Below are 13,325 nucleotides of genomic sequence, written 5' to 3'. Positions count from 1 at the left end.
GATGGGAAAAGTAAAAATAGCTCCCAAATAGAAGAAGTTTCTTTTACTAGTTTATTAAATCGATAGGAGGACATGTACCTCGTATCTTAACTGATCAATACTGCTGAACAAAGCCACAAGTAATGGGGACAAAGCCCCCAAGCAGTAGGCTGATTGGACACTCTAAACTGGCCATAGGTGACAGTGTGTGCGCGACTGAATGGTGTGGCCATAAGTGACAGTGTGTGCGCGAGTGAATGGTGTGAATGAACTACCGCGGCAGGGCTAACCACCTGGTGGTGTAAACCTTGGCTCGAGATGATTGTCACTGCGGAAGGGACACCCCGACCCCATGTGCGAAATGGGAAAAGGGGTTGAGGATGGATGGACGGTAATACTCCAATTCAGTTAAAACGGAGTACACCACCAGCATGCTTTTTCAAAACAATAAGGACACTCTGACGCCTGGTATTATGGCAATGTAATCCTCAGAGGTTTACCAGAAAATCAAAAAATAAAGGAGTGACAGGACAAAAATAGAAGGCAACATCAAGGATGTTCTTCCATAGCTAGCGGCATCCCAAACTGTTGTACGTTTTTTTAGATCAAGTTTCCGGTGGCAATTCTTTACAACAATCTGCTTCGGTATGAAGAGTTGAAATTACAAGGGGTCTTTTGTGAAATGCCGAGGTCAGCCAATGCTGCAAAACCACAAAAGTTGAAACAACAGACCCAATGGTAGCAACGTTTTCTTGGACATTTTCTATAGTAAACAATCAACTGAGTGATTATACTTGAGATGTAAATCATAACAAGACCTCTAACAACAATCGAAAATATCAAATAAATTAAGTTGAGCTGTATACAGGGGCCCAGAGAAGTAAATATTGTGGGAAAAAAATTCCAGGGAATTGTTATGGCTAGGCTTGCACGGGCCTTACAGCCGATAGCCTGGTACCAACCTATGAACCTATAATATACAAGTGGACTAGTGACAACAGCAGTAAAACAATGGAGCAATTATCTTCTCAAACAAAAATGGTACACCACTTCAGTTTTCAGGGGCAAGTTAGGCAAAAGAACTCCATGAAGCACTTTAGAAGAATTTAAATATTACAACCACAGCGTAAAAATAAAGAAAGAGGACTATAAGTTGGTTTATGTATACAATAACATAACTTGAGAGTTATTTATGCTTTCTTAATGCCCGCCAACTGTTGTGATTTCCATTAAAGTAGCCTTGGACCACCACTAGGGTCAGGATTTCAATCTGGCTAACACTGATATAATTTCAAGGTTAACTGATCTACTCTAGAAACTGCCCTTTTAGTTTGTTTGCTTTCATTAGTAAAACACAATAGCGAGAGTATATTATTACTGACGTTTGATAAAAGCAGGTAATTTCTAAAATCTCTAAACGTCGTCAAACACAGGGCCGTCATTACAGGACTACCTCATTCCTAATGCCTTCATCTAGACCACTCACGGCATATTTGTACTCGCTCCTAGCAGTAATGTCCTCTAATTATTTTTGCGCAACTTGAACGAGCATATGATAGGATACCTAAGTTTGCTGCTGGCTCTCATCCATGCCTCTCAACCTCTTAGCACAAGAAATCTGGACAAGGCCTGAAATAATTGTGTGTGTGTGTGGGGGGGGGGGGGTCAAAAATGGGCACATATTTTAAATATTGCTCTTATAAGCTTAGAAAGTTTATAGAATAATAAAATGTATATTAACATGCATTTTCTGAAGGGTATGAAGTCTGAAACTCAAATATCTGTCATCATTTAGTGACATCAATCCTCAATGATTTACACCCAAACCACAAATTTTATGAGAAAAGAGACCAAACATATGAGGCAAAAATTGGCCATTTGAGAGGTATGAGGTCACCATAGACCCATCATTGTAAAGCTCTTTATAGCCTACATTGTATGGAGATGAGCCACATATCTCCTTAGTGCAGTGAATATTTGTTCAATTGTTGCTTTATGATACCAAATACCTTGCTCTATCCAGTGTACACATATGGTACAAATCATAGCATGAGCTCAGATCATCTGTTAGCTATTCAATCAGTAGTCATAGGTCTTCAAATACATATGGTGACTCATGCCACAAAGATGTAATACACATTTCTCACTAATTTAGGTGTACATCAGATGACAGCAGTCTATAAATGTGCAAAACAAATCTCTTCAGATGAAGGAGCTGCATAAATGCTACTACTACCTGTTAAACTTACATTAAGTTAGTGTAATTAGCAAGATGGTTATGCACATTTCTGTAGCTGAAAAATATCTACTTAGTCAACTGCTTTAAATAATTAATATGTAGATTGGCATTTCAGTAAGTAGCAGATATCCTAATATTTTCTGATGGAGCATAGACTCTTTTGCAACATGTTCTCTTCCAATAGATATTAAACAGATTAGTAGTTGATATCTGTGTTAATTAATTCATTGTTTGCTCTGTAATCATCTGCTCTTTTGGTATACATGTTATGCTCAAATAGTTCAGCTTTATATTAATGAACCTTTATTAGTCAGGAAGTCTATATTTAATTTTCTGTTTAAATCCTTGCACATTTGCAATAAAGAAATGCAACAAAACAGACAAATAAATAAATGCATACATGCCATAGCTACTCTTGACTCTCCATTTATTATTTGACCTCATTTAAATTAGGAGTGAGCAGATACATTAGCCATTTTTATTTTTTTACAAAAGCATTTCCTGTATCACACATTCATTGAAGAGTCTTCCGGTCCTCTCCACAATTGTTCACAGCACTTATAATCTACTTCTTAACACTCTTCAGTTTGTGGTCTTTTGTGGCTTCACTCAGTAACAGGACAAGTATGATCCATAGATCCACTCTCTGTCTCTAGATAGTTAGATAAATTGTATCATCTATCATCTGCTCCTCTTCATCCAATTTCTGAATCTCACATTACAAGAAGCACAGCTCTTTGCTCTCTTTTTTATTACTAAATTTAGTAAACATTACATCACATTCATTTTAAATAGAAATAACAACAACAAAGCTAACAATGTAACAACTATGTACAGGGTGTCTACATATATAAGATTTGTAACAAATCACAAGTTTAACTACAATTTGTGTCATATGTGATTGTGTCCTTTTGTTCAATACTCTTTTAAGTTTCATCCATGAATTTAAGGTAATAGTTATTCTAGTGTTTTTTCCTTTAATTATTAAAATCTCCATCTGACAAGTTTTGGTTGTAATATTGTAGAATACTTTCTTAGTTGGTATGACAGCAGATTTCCAATTTTTTGTTATCGCTTTCCATGCAATTGTAAGAACAGTCCAGAGAAGAGAGTAATCAGCTTTTTTAAAATGTGGGTACTGGTGCATGACTTATTTAGATTGAAATTATCAGTGAACAGAGCCTGTAAAAAAAGTTGACATAATTCCAAAAAGGTTTATTTATATGACAGTCATAAAACATATGTTGCCAGTTCACCAGAGTATCTAATTTACATCTCCAACAACCAGTTTTTATTTATAAATCAACTGCATTTTATGAGGTGTAATGAATGCTTTATGTAGAAACTTCCAAGAGAATAGTTTCCATCTTAATGATGTTGAAGTTAGTATAGACGATATAAGGATAATTTTTTTTCTCACGATCACTTGGGTGATAATTATTGATAGTCACAAAATATTAGTGTTTATCATTGCAAAATTCTATTTTATTTTTAACTATTTTATCCTTTTTAGAAAGGTAATCTTTCTCTGGAGCATTTTGATGTATTGATAGTATCAAATATTCCATTAATTTAAGAACCTCCTTCTTAACTGTTTGCATTAAAGGTAGTCTCATTTCATTTCCATAGCATATCTACAACTTTGTATATCAAGCCACACTTCATTGTCTAAATTAAATTTATTTATAATAAAATCTAGGGAGTTATTTTTTCTTTGTCCATAAATTGAAACCAGAATATTAATTGTTTTTATTTGAGTTTATTCATTGAAAATGTATTAAATGTAATAACATTATTTTGCATATATGCTATTGGGAAGATTAAGAATATCCATGCTGCATATTCAGGTATCCTATAAACAAGATTTTTAAAGTTGGGAGATTGTCATTGTGATATATGTTGAATTTATTAGTATTTTTTGATATGCAAGAATATGGTATTTTAATAACCAGAGAAAGCTATTATTGTAAATTTTGTTGTAGCAATTAAAATTTAATTGATCATTCTTCAAGATTATATTTTCCTGTAGATCTTTCCATTTAGCAGAATAGTTTTTATTTGTCCATAAGATAATTATTTTGATGATGGCTGATATAGAACATAATTCTATATCAGGCAGACATTTCCCACCATTGTACCAGCTACATTGATGGTGTTTAAGTGCTGGTCTAGGTCTATTAGAATGCCAAAGGAATTTGAGTATTAGTGAATTAAAATATTTTATATATTGTTTTGGGACGGGTAAAGCTAAATACTGTATTATATATAATATTTTGAGTAATATTATCATTTTTATATTCAAGACTCTCTCCTCCATTGTAAATAGACATTTATTTCATTTTATAAGATTTTTAATTTCTTCAAGACTTTCATTATAATTTATACTGATTATGTCTTTAATGTTCTTAGTTAATTTTATTCCAAGATATTTTATTTTGCCATCTTTAACTAAGTATTTAGAAAATTCTTCTGAGATGTTAGTAATATTAGAATTGGTGCATAAGATTTTTGTCTTATCTTCACTAAATTTTAAACCGATATGGAGTGAACATTTTTAATAGTTTTAAAAAGAGTATTAAGTGAATTAGCATTATCTTTTAACATTAATAAAATATAATTTGCAAATAATAGTAATTTCAAGTTTAAATTATGTCCAAATTGAATTCCTTTAATTTCTGTGTTCTCTCTAATGTAATTTGCAAAGGTTCCATAATTAAAGTGAACAGTAGGGGTGACAGGGGACAACCTTGTTTTGTATCCTTCATAATAGGAAATGACTGTGATACATATGAGCCAATATTTATATAAGCTAATGATTTTTCATAAAGATTTTTGATAATATATTGAAAACCTATTGGAAAATTACTCCCTTGTAGTACTAATAAAAGATAATCCCAACTAACTGTGTCAAAAGCGTTATTAATGTTTAAGCTTACTAATGTTAACTATTCTTTTATATTATTAGTATAGTCAATTATGGTTAATATTCTTTTGGTGTTATTGTAAGTATTCCCATTCTTTATGAAACCAGTTTGATCGTTATTAATTAAATATGATAAAAATTGTTGAATTCTGTTCACAATGATGGACATAAATATTTTATAATTAGCATTTAACAATGAAATAGGTCTGTATGAAATACATTCTCTTGGATCCTTGTCAGATTTTAATATAGGTGAACTAAGTGTGTATTTCCATGAAGGTGGGATTGTCTCTAAGTCTTTAATTGAAAAGTATGAAGTGAGATATTAGTACATTTTCAGGCATCAATTTATAGAGTTGCAATGTTATCCTGTCATTACCTGGTGCTTATATGATTTCAATTTTGATATTTGGTTAGTAAGCTCATTCACAGTTATAGGTTTACTAATTATTTTCAAATGCTGCTCCATTAGTCTGTTTTTAGTATGTTTGTTGATAAATATTTTTATCACTTCTTGAGAGTCCATATCAGGTTTACTTTATTAATTGTTTTGAAATATCACATCTGCACTTGTTTCCCATCTTTCCTGTAACTAACTTACTGGAAAGCACTAGAAAGCCTTAAACTGATACAGGCCTTCTAGCTTAAGAGAGAGACTTTGGAGTGATTATCAGTTTTCTGTATTTTCTTGCTGTACTTAACTGTTTTCCACCTAAACGCTGATTTTCTAGCACTTATTGTGATTTAAAAGCTTGTTTTTTCACATATTGTACTTATTTGACTGCCTGCACTTTTAAAAAGTTGTTTTTTGTTTAAATAAATTGTTTAACTGTTGTAGGCTACACACTAAAGTGCGATAGCCTTTTCTGGTCGCTTGTAGTCATTTAAAGCTGTTTTAAGTGTACTTTTTACTGTTTTTGCCTTATCTTTTCAAAAAAACAAAAAAAAAAATTCTTGTTTCCCACCTTTCTAAGCTAGTATAGTCCAGTTTTCAGGCTAGTGCTGAATTCAGGGATGTGTTACAAGTTTCTGAGTTGCCCATACCTTACTTGGATAGCTGGAAGTTTCTCTGTTCACCTGTGAGAGAGGGGAACTTTGAGTAGCCATCTGTCCCTGGAGGAGTGGTTCCAGCCCAGAAGTTAGTAGTTTAAAAAATGCATTTGCATGGTTGTGTGCACCTGGTCAGCACCGGTTAGCTAGGGTTAAATTATTCCCGGCTCCACTAAGTCTCCTCTTCAGTTTTTCACTTGAAACTAGTCTAACTCTCAACCTAAGCACTCAAAAAGCATCCTACAGTCCAGCACTTGCTCAAACCTAATAGCAAGCACTAATATACCCCAACACTGGATTGCCCAGCAGGGCAAGGCTCTTTATCCACCCCTCACTAACCAAGCGACTAAGCAGCTCACCCTACTATTCAGGCATGACCAAAGGGCAACTTCAGGTGTACTCTGCAGTCCAGCTGGTGAATCTGGGTATCCTGAGGCAATGTTACAACTGTCTCATGTACACAGACAGCCCTCTCCTCCTACCACAAAACACTAACATATGCAAGAGATGCGATTATACAGCCAAACTGGAGGCTAAGGTCTCTCCACCCAAGACTGGAACCGACAGTCAAGAGAAGAAGTTTAACACTTGCACCACACCTCCAGCCTCACATAGACCTATTAAACCAGTACTGACAAAAAAAACACATAAATAGACAAAATCATACTTGGAGGCTCTAAATAAAAACCTGCAAAAGCATCAGAGAGCTCCAAAGTAGATACCCACAAAACCTGCACCTCCATTCACAAACCAGACAACACATAAAACACAAAATCAATGTGCCGCACAATCACAGCCCTTAAGGCAAAATAGTATACCTAACACACTAGTAATAGGTGACTCAATAGTCAGGCACACTGATTACTCACTAGGCTAGACAAGGAGAAGGTTACTGTTAGCTGCCTGTCGGGAGCCAGAATCTGCCACATAACACAAGCACACAGGTCACTCCAGAACAAGTACAAATATGACTCTGTCATTGTTCATGTTGGTGTGAATAATCTGAGACGTACCTCCCTGGATGACATGAAAAGAGACATGCAAGAGCTCTCTGATCATGTAGCCCAGGCGGGTATGACACTGACCCTGAGTAGCATCCTGCCCTCACCAAGAATAATACCTCAGTATAAAGAAAAATTATCAATTTCAACAATTGGCTAAGCTTCTGGTGTCATTCAAAGGGGATCCAGTGTCTGTCAGCCTGGGATGACATGCTCGACAAGCCGCATTGTTTCGCAAGAGATGGCTTGCACCTGATGCCCCTTGGCTTTCGAATACTGGCTAAGGCTCTTGCTGCCCCCATAGTGCATTTTTTAGGCAAGGCTCAAAATTCAAACTCACCTCCGTAAACAGCACAAGTAAAAAAATGAAGGTTATGCTACTCAACACCAGGAGTTTAAATCTTAAAATGCATGCACTCGAAGCATTCCTAAGTATGGAGAACGTCGACATCTATGCAGTAACTGAAACCTGGTTCAAGGCTCCAGAGCGCACTCCAGCACTACTGGGCTACAACTCATACCACACATTTCGGCCACAGAACACGGACTGAAACACAAAAGGAGGGGGTGTACCCATATTCATCAAGGATACCCACACCTCCAGGTTAGTGGCACAGCATGATACCTCTGAGATCATCCATGTGCAACTAACATAGGGCAAATCTGCAATGCAAATTGTGGCCTGCTGCAGATCACCCTCCATGACCCAGGACCACCTCTCCGCCTTTCTGGAGACACTGGAAAACATGAAGGTCCTACCAAACACCCTGACATTGGGCGATTTCAATTACCCTACCATTAACTGGGAAAACTACTTGAGTACAAACTCCCAGGCTCAGCGCTTCCTGGAATTTATCAACTCAAATGCCCTGGATCAGCTGGTAAACTCCCCTACCAGAGGCCACAACATATTGGACCTGGTCATCACCAACATGGGCGACAGGTGTTCCGTACCGGAGGTCAACCCGTCACTGGTTAGATCAGATCATAAATTAATCACCCTGGATGTCCACACCCCACCACCACCCCCAACCAAGGAAACCACAGTGAAAAACTTTTCTAAAGCAAACTTTACCTTACTTAAGGCAGAGGTGGTAAATTTCACAGCCCCCAAGCTAAAGGATAACACTGCCCAAGATGCAGAATCCTTTACAATTGCACTCTATGAGCACCTACAAGGATGCATGGATTGTGCCATCCCTAGCAAAACCAAGATTCACTCCCCTAAGAGAAGGAAACCAGTCTGGTGGACCCCTGCCATAAACAGGTTATACAACAAAAGAAGGAAACTAGTTCAGAAAAAAAGCAAATCCCAAGAAGGAAAGACATCCCTGATCAGTATCAGTAAGAAACTAAGGTCCCTCATAAAATCATCCAAGGCTAAAATCGAAAGAAAAATAGCCAAGGATTCAAAAGATAACCACAAAGCCTTCTTTAGCTATGTCAAGAATCTAAGTGGCTACTCACAGATATGTTCTGAGCTAGTGCAAAATAGCACAAAATATACTGAACCTACTGATATTGCCAACATCCTGGCAGATAGATTCAGTGCAAACTTCACCTCCCTCTCACCTTCAAAAGGGCCTACAACAATACCGGAAAAGTGTAATGTCCTGGAAATCACAGAAGCACAGGTGAAAACAGCCCTTTCAAAAGCTAAAAATGCAGCATCAATGGGGCCAGATGGTGTCCCAGGCTGCGTCTTGCACGAACTACAGAATGAACTAACCCCTCACCTAAACACACTGTTCAACCTCAGCCTGTCCACAGGCTACGTGCCCATAGAATAGTGCACAGCAATGGTTATTTGGCTCCACAAAGGAGGGGCCACAACTGACCCTGGTAACTATCGCCCCATAAGCCTGACTAGCCTGGTCTGCAAGGCAATGGAGCGCATCATAATGGAACTCATTAACAAAGACATTGGGAACCTCCAAACACTTGACCCGACCCAGTTCGGCTTTGTTAAGGGCAGATCATGCCTACTAAGCCTGGTTGACTTCTTTGAGACAGTCACCAAGGCCATAGATGAGGGAAATGTGGTTCACACAGCCTACCTTTATCTCACCAAGGCGTTTGACACCATTACTCACTCGGGTATTATAGGAAAAACTCACCAGCCTGAACATAACCCCCTACGTCACAAGATGGGTTGCCAACTGGCTTACAGACAGAACTCACACAGTAAGAACAGCAGGCTCCAGATCAGACTCTAAACCAGTCACAAGTGGTGTCCTGCAAGGCTCGGTTCTGGGACCCCTAGTGTTCGGCATATATTTCTCAAAAGTACAGGCAAACACAGAAGGACTATGGCTAACTAAGTTTGCTGATGACTGCAAACTGGGAGCCATAATTGACTCTCTGGCTGATACGGACATCCTTCAAAAAGGTTTTACTGAGACAGACACCTTGTGTCAAAGTCATGGCCTCAAGCTAAATGCCAAAAAATGCATAGTCATCTCATTTGGGAAAAACAAAACACCCATGAATTACCACATAGGTGGCAGCCCCCTTAATACAGAAGAGGTAATAAGAGATCTGGGGACACAGGTAGATAGTAATCTCTCCTTTGACAATCATATTGCCAAAGTAGTTAGGAAATCCTTCTATGTGGCCTATCTAATTACTAAGGGGTTTGCATCTAGAAATAAAGAGGTTACAGTGCGCCTCTACTCGTCACTCATTAGAACCATCATAGAGTACAATGCCCCATTTGGGATGTACCTCACAAGACACTTCCAAGAGCTGGAAAGACCACAAAAGCACCTCACCAAGAGGATTACTGGCCTCAAACATATGTCTTATGCAGCCCGACTGAAAAAACTCCGGCTGTACTCAGTGGCATATCTCTTACTCACAGGTGATATCTGCCTGACTTACAAAGCCATGTCCAACTCAGAATTGATGGGCATGCTCCACCTAAAGAAATCCAAGTCACTGCGAGCCACGCGCTCTAGTAAGCTAAACCTTGCCACAACAATAAATAGAACATGCTGGAGGGATAGATTCCTGTCACAGAGACTCCCCATGCTTTGGAACAAAATTCATAACTTCATTAGGCAGAGCCCCTCACTAACACTCTTCAAGAGAAACCTTGACGAGTGGATGGGTAACAGAAAATACACTCCTGGGATCACTTCATTGACTCTGCTTGACAGTGGCTCAGTTAATTAATCAATGGGGTGGCAAAAGCTGACACACTCTGGCTAGGCTTATAAATGCCCTCAGGCAGATAGCCTAGTACCTACCTATGAACCTATATGATCTAAACTCATTAAGTATATCATTTATAGTGGTGACTTTTTTCTTTTTTTCCGTACTGTATATTTCTTTGATATGGTTTGATTTTATTTTCATTTTAGTTCAAGAAACTACTTTATGTAATGATTTTGGATTTATTGAATGCTTTATTAATTTTATCTTTTCCATATTAATTTTAACCTTATGATTTAGTATTTCTAAATATTTACTTTGTAATTCGTTTAATATTTACTTTGTAATTCATTTATTTTTTAGCTGAATGTTATGATTAGTTTGAAGATCTATTTTTAACGTAGCTATCTTTTTCCTGCAAGTCTTTTAAGTCATTGTCCCATTGTTTTCTTTTATTGAATACCAGTTTCCAATTCTTCCATATAAGTTTGACATGAGTGCATGTCATATGTAAGCTTCTGAGATTTCTGTTGAATTATTAAATTCTAAATAAGTATTAATCTCTTTGTTAAAAATTCTTTAAAGTCTTTCATAGCTGTAATGTATGTTTGAATGTTTTTAATAAGAATGCTATTATTAAAATTCATAAAAAAGATCAAGTGTTATGCCATTATGGTCCGAAATTGGGCATGAAATTATTTTAACTTTATCTAGTTTTAAGATTAAATGATTTGCGACAAAGATTCTATCAATTGTAGATTGGGTTCTATGTCTATTTGAAAAGTGAGTGAACTGAAGCAAGTATTTATCTAATAATTCATTAGAGTCTTTAATATTAAATATATTAACAAAGTTTAATAATGCTCTAGCAGTAGATTATATTTTTCATCTTCCCCTGGTATTAGAATCCTTTTCATGTAATATACAATTAAAATCCCCAGCAATGATAAGGCTACCCTTTGAGTACTGCATAATTAGATCTAATGAGACTTAACTGTTTAACTCCTAATGCAGGAATCCAATATATGTTTACTAGGGAATATATTTTTCTGTTTATTAAAATGTTAACTAAAGAAAACACGCCTTTATCATCATTATGGGTGCTTAGAATATGTGTAAAGGTTATTGATTCTTCCATAATACGGCAACTCCTCTCCTTTTTTGATTAAACTGAGAACTAGCTATGACTGTGTATTGTGTGTTATTCATTCTACTTATGTCTGTTGATATTAGCTATGTTTCTTGAACAAATACAATTTGTGGTGAAAATAATTTTAAATATTTGTAAAAAAAACTGCCTATCTTACCATTATTTAAACCATTTATGTTAACTGAAATATATTTTAAACTTGTCACCTGACAAAGTCAATATTTTCCATATAAATGATTTTTTTGTATTATATACTTAACGTTTTTATATAAATCACTTCAGACATTTTTGTAATTTATTAATAATACTGCAAAGGTTGATCTTTTCATAACAAACTCTTGAAATATAAATGTAGACACCAAAATGAAAAGAGTTATACCGAAAATTGTATAATGTAACAACAGTCTAACAATCCATCCCCACATGGAATAAACAACTCCAGACTTATACAAAAATTCCATCCAAGTCATTCTATCAAATGAAGCAGAACTAATTCAACTCAACAGTTCAGTATTTATGGTTTTGTATTAAGATTTTAGTGAGAAAAAGTTTATACTTATTAAAAATTATATTTAAATAATTCTCATTGTTGGTACAACCTTATAAAATATTTGTGAAGTTCTAATATTGAACATAAGTTATATTTTGATTAAGTAATCTAATATCATTCAAATTGCTTATCAATTTATAATCAAGATTAATATATTTTTTGAAATGGCAATTTAATTAAGGAGGAAGAGTAAGAAGAAAAAAAGGCAATGTTAATATTCTTTTCATATTACAGAAATTCACACAGCCTCTTTGTTTCTGTCTGCAAACTTTAACCATGCTATTCTGTAGGCTTTCACAACAGTTTAATGCTTAAATTTATGAGTTATGTTCTCAAATATATAACCAAATATTGCTCTTAATTCAACTATTGTTCTGTTAGTTCTTCTTGTTAAACAAAAGTCTTGTGTCCAATGTGCAACAGCAATCAGTGTAGATGTTTTAAGAGTAAGATTTAATAGCAACAGTAGTATAATTTTGATTGTGTAGATGACTAGTACATCAAATTCTGCACCTCAACATAACTATTGTCTATGTTACAAAATAGTGATATACTATAAAAACATTTTGACTTTAAAAGATTAATTATATAGACCCGTTAAGTTGAACCAGAAGCAGTGAAACAAACTATCTATTAGCAAGTAGGTATTAAAGTAACTGCTATAATACGAATTATGATATCAAATAATAGTACATAAAGTAAATGATTTACAATGTATCATTATAACATTTCTTAGCATATAGCACTTTTTTGGATGACTTTCAGTTAGAAAGTCAAAATTATATAGTTGGTCTGAAAGAGGTTGATTGAACCCACCAGACAATCTCTCAACATTCAACTTCTAGAGCCATGATTAATCCAAATGGTGTTTCCAGTTGTTTCATCTCTGTTCATTGACTCATTTATAGAATACTTAAATTTCTATTAGAATAAGCACTTTAAGGTGAGATCTGATTGCTATACAACACCATTTAAAGACAGAATGTTGACAAACACTTCAACATGTTAAACTATTTGTACTAGTATCAGATGCTTCTATATCCTCTGAATTTAAAGCAATCCACCCAATCATACTGGTACTATTCTTTGTGCTCCACACATAATTATACCATAACCATTCTATATTTGTAATATTTTATGTAACACTAAAACTTGTTTATGAAGTTGCAGTCTTAATGGTATACATCTGTATGTAGATAGTGTGTTTCTATCTCTAGCTCTCTATGAATATGTTATCTAAGATGTCAATCTAATACCAAAAATTAAAATAGGTAATTAAT

At 35.4% G+C, this 13,325-nt stretch overlaps 1 protein-coding gene across 5 annotated transcripts in view; it reads right to left on the bottom strand.

Moving 5' to 3' along the window:
• The window catches only part of LOC122799766 (protocadherin beta-15-like), an 886,413-nt gene that overhangs the window by 637,627 nt on the left and 235,461 nt on the right, over window positions 1–13,325 (bottom strand). The window lies entirely within an intron of this gene.

This window comes from Protopterus annectens, chromosome 4.part0 (genome assembly GCF_019279795.1).
Source record: "Protopterus annectens isolate FY-2018-M chromosome 4.part0, PAN1.0, whole genome shotgun sequence".
NCBI lineage: Eukaryota > Metazoa > Chordata > Ceratodontiformes > Protopteridae > Protopterus > Protopterus annectens.
The sequence above is the reverse complement of the archived record's forward strand: the minus strand, read 5'-3'. Positions and strand labels throughout refer to the sequence as shown.